The sequence below is a fragment of the Nansenia antarctica genome, assembly GCF_963989245.1.
Source record: "Nansenia antarctica genome assembly, chromosome: 2".
Classification (NCBI taxonomy): domain Eukaryota; kingdom Metazoa; phylum Chordata; class Actinopteri; order Argentiniformes; family Microstomatidae; genus Nansenia; species Nansenia antarctica.
The window spans coordinates 85,906,255-85,910,361 of record NC_137675.1 but is presented as its reverse complement, the minus strand read 5'-3'; positions in this window follow the sequence as shown (position 1 = coordinate 85,910,361).

Here is a 4,107-nt window from a genome sequence, read left to right as displayed (position 1 = left end):
CTCCACCCCTCCTCCCTCCCGCCTTCCTCCACCCCACAGGGCGGCTGTGAGCCGGTGGTAGAGCCGGTGGTCTAATGGTTCAGCGGTTCGAACCTCAGCTGGCCACATGTCGAGGTGTCCTTCGGGCAAGACGCTGAACCCCCAAATTGCTCCCAATGAGCGGGGCCGGCCGGCGCCTTGCATGGTAGCTTGCCTACCTCGCCATTGGTGTGTGAATGTGTGTGTGCATGGGTGAATGAGAGGCTGTTGTAAAGCGCTTTGGAATAAGTCAGTCCATTTACCGTTTTCATTTGGTTGTTGGTTTGCTGCGTTCTTCTGGGCCCAGTTGTTCAAAACGTTTAAATCTGGATCAGAATGCTAACTGTCAGAATGCTAACTGTCAGAATGCTAACTGTCAGAATGCTAACTGTCAGAATGCTAACTGTCAAAATGCTAACTGTCAAAATGCTAACTGTCAGAATGCTAACTGTCAAAATGCTAACTGTCAGAATGCTAACTGTCAGAATGCTAACTGTCAGAATGCTAACTGTCAGAGCAACCTGGGCTTCACTAACACCTCAGCAGTGCCACAGGCTGGTTGCCTCCATGCCACGCCGCATTGATGCAGCCATTCGTGCAAAAGGAGCCCAGACCAAGTATTGAGTGCATAAATGAACATACTTTTCAGAAGGTCGACATATCTGTTTTATAAATCCTTTTTAATTTTTTTTTTTTTTATATTGCTCTTATGTAATGTTCTAATATTTTGAGATACTGGATTTTAGATTTTCATGAGCTGTAAGCCATAATCAACATTAAAACTAAAAAGGCTTGAAATATTTCACTTTATTTCACTATTTCACTCATGTGTAATGAATCTAGAATATATAAAGATTTCACTTTTTGAATTAAATTACGGAAAATAATGAACTTTTCCACGATATTCATTTTTTTTAATGTACCTGTATGGTCCCAAAGGGAATCGAACCCACAACCTAAGCATTGTTAGCGCCATGCTCTACTAGCTGAGCCACAGAGGACCGCTGTGGTCATTCACGGTCTCGGCCCAGGGACATAGGAAGTATATTTCGTGAGGGGGGCCGTACTGTGAGCGGCATGTCCGCAGTCGTTTGAGGTTTCATAGTCGAGCGTACCACCGCGTACCAACTTCCTACATTTCTCATGCCAGTTTATGACATTTCATGCCAAGCCATGTGGTGGCACGAGGTCACAACATGTGTTGTTGAGTCCGGTTCGTGTATGCTACGCCTGACTATGTTTAGGCCTTAAGCTAGCAATGCAGTGCCTTGAGACAGGAGAATAACTTTGTGGTTAGTGCAAAGTGAACCAACAACAGGGTCGCTGCTTAGGTAGCGTAGTGGGAGCCTCACTTTCCACTTTTAAATCCCACCTCAAAACCTACCTGTTCTCCCATGCATACAACCTTCCCTACCCCTAACCATCTCCCCTAACCCTGCCACCCCCCCCTCCCCTGGACATTGCTGTGTTAATTGTTCCCCGTTCGTTAACTCTGTGTTCTATGTGTTCTCATGTTATCTGTTGCTTGTTGTTTCTGTGTTTTCTGTTTTTCCCATATTGTCAGTGCCTTTGAACCCCGGAAAAGCTCTATATAAAAACAATTCATTATTATTATTATTATTAACAGTCGACCATGTAACCGCAGGGTTCCCGGTTCGATTCCGGCTGCGGACATGTCCTGCATGTCATCCCTTCTCTCTCTCTCATCCATCCTTCCTGTCAAAATCTCTACTGTCTCTATCAATAAAAAGAAACATATGAGTGGGACTGCCCCACTCAGAAGAAATAAAAAAAAAGAAAAAAAAGAAGAAGAAGTGAACCAACAACCAACTGTGAAGTCCAGATTAGTGACACTGGCTTCGGGCCATCTTGGCTCCTCCATGTGGGCTCAGTTTCCTTTTCCTCCATGCGTTTCCCCCCCAGGCCATGTTCTCCACATTCCTGATGGAGACTAGTGTCTCTCTGTGTGTCTCTGTGTGTCTCTGTGTGTCTCTGTGTCCCCCCCCCCAGGCCATGTTCTCCACAGTCCTGATGGAGTCTAATGTCTCTCTGTGTCTCTGTGTGTCTGTGTGTCTCTGTGTCCCCCCCAGGCCATGTTCTCCACAGACCTGATGGAGTCTAATGTCTCTCTCTGTGTGTCTCTGTGTGTCTCTGTGTCCCCCCCAGGCCATGTTCTCCACAGTCCTGATGGAGTCTAGTGTCTCTCTGTGTGTCTCTGTGTGTCTCTGTGTCCCCCCCCCCCCCAGGCCATGTTCTCCACAGTCCTGATGGAGTCTAATGTCTCTGTGTGTCTCTGTGTGTCTCTGTGTGTCTCTGTGTCCCCCCCAGGCCATGTTCTCCACAGATCTGATGGAGTCTAATGTCTCTCTCTGTGTGTCTCTGTGTCCCCCCCCCCCAGGCCATGTTCTCCACAGACCTGATGGAGTCTAATGTCTCTCTGTGTGTCTCTGTGTCCCCCCCCCCAGGCCATGTTCTCCACAGACCTGATGGAGTCTAATGTCTCTCTCTGTGTCTCTGTGTCCCCCCCAGGCCATGTTCTCCACAGTCCTGATGGAGTCTAATGTCTCTGTGTGTCCCCCCCAGGCCATGTTCTCCTCATGGATGGAGTCCCGGCAGGAGCGCGTGGCCATCAACGGGGTGGAGCCCCAGATGATCGGCATGCTGGTCAGCTACGCCTACACCGCCGAGGTGGTCATCTCCAAGGCCAACGTCCAGGTGGGGGGAAACCGCCGTCGTCTCCACCCCTCCTCCCTCCACCCCTCCTCCCTCCACCCCTCCTTCCTCCACCCCTCCTCCCTCCACCCCTCCTTCTTCCACCCCTCCTCCCTCCACCCCTCCTTCCTCCACCCCTCCTTCCTCCACCCCTCCTTCCTCCACCCCTCCTTCCTCTACCCCTCCTCCCTCCACCCCTCCTTCCTCTACCCCTCCTCCCTCCACCCCTCCTTCCTCTACCCCTCCTCCCTCCACCCCTCCTCCCTCCACCCCTCCTTCCTCCACCCCTCCTCCCTCCACCCCTCCTTCTTCCACCCCTCCTCCCTCCACCCCTCCTTCCTCCACCCCTCCTCCCTCCACCCCTCCTTCTTCCACCCCTCCTCCCTCCACCCCTCCTCCCTCCACCCCTCCTTCCTCCACCCCTCCTCCCTCCACCCCTCCTTCTTCCACCCCTCCTCCCTCCACCCCTCCTTCCTCCACCCCTCCTTCCTCCACCCCTCCTCCCTCCACCCCTCCTTCCTCTACCCCTCCTCCCTCCACCCCTCCTTCCTCTACCCCTCCTTCCTCCACCCCTCCTTCCTCCACCCCTCCTTCCTCCACCCCTCCTTCCTCTACCCCTCCTTCCTCTACCCCTCCTTCCTCCACCCCCTCCTTCCTCTACCCCTCCTCCCTCCACCCCCTCCTTCCCTCCACCCCTCCTCCCTCTACCCTCTTCCCTCCACCCCTCCTTCCTCTACCCCTCCTTCCTCTACCCCTCCTTCCTCCACCCCTCCTTCCTCTACCCCTCCTCCCTCCACCCCTCCTCCCTCTACCCCTCCTTCCTCCACCCCTCCTTCCTCTACCCCTCCTTCCTCTACCCCTCCTTCCTCCACCCCTCCTTCCTCTACCCCTCCTTCCTCCACCCCTCCTTCCTCCTACCCCTCCTTCCTCCACCCCTCCTTCCTCTACCCCTCCTTCCTCTCCACCCCTCCTTCCTCCACCCCTCCTCCCTCTACCCCTCCTTCCTCCACCCCTCCTCCCTCCACCCCTCCTTCCTCCACCCTCCTTCCTCCACCCCTCCTTCCTCCACCCCTCCTTCCTCCACCCCTCCTTCCTCCACCCCTCCTCCCTCCACCCCTCCTTCCTCCACCCCTCCTTCCTCCACCCCCTCCTTCCTCCACCCCTCCTTCTTCCACCCCTCCTTCCTCCACCCCTCCTTCCTCCACCCCTCCTCCCTCTACCCTTGCCTTCCTCCACCCCTCCTCCCTCCACCCCTCCTTCCTCCACCCCTCCTCCCTCTACCCTTCCTTCCTCCACCCCTCCTCCCTCCACCCCTCCTTCCTCTACCCCTCCTTCCTCTACCCCTCCTTCCTCCACCCCCTCCTTCCTCCACCCCTC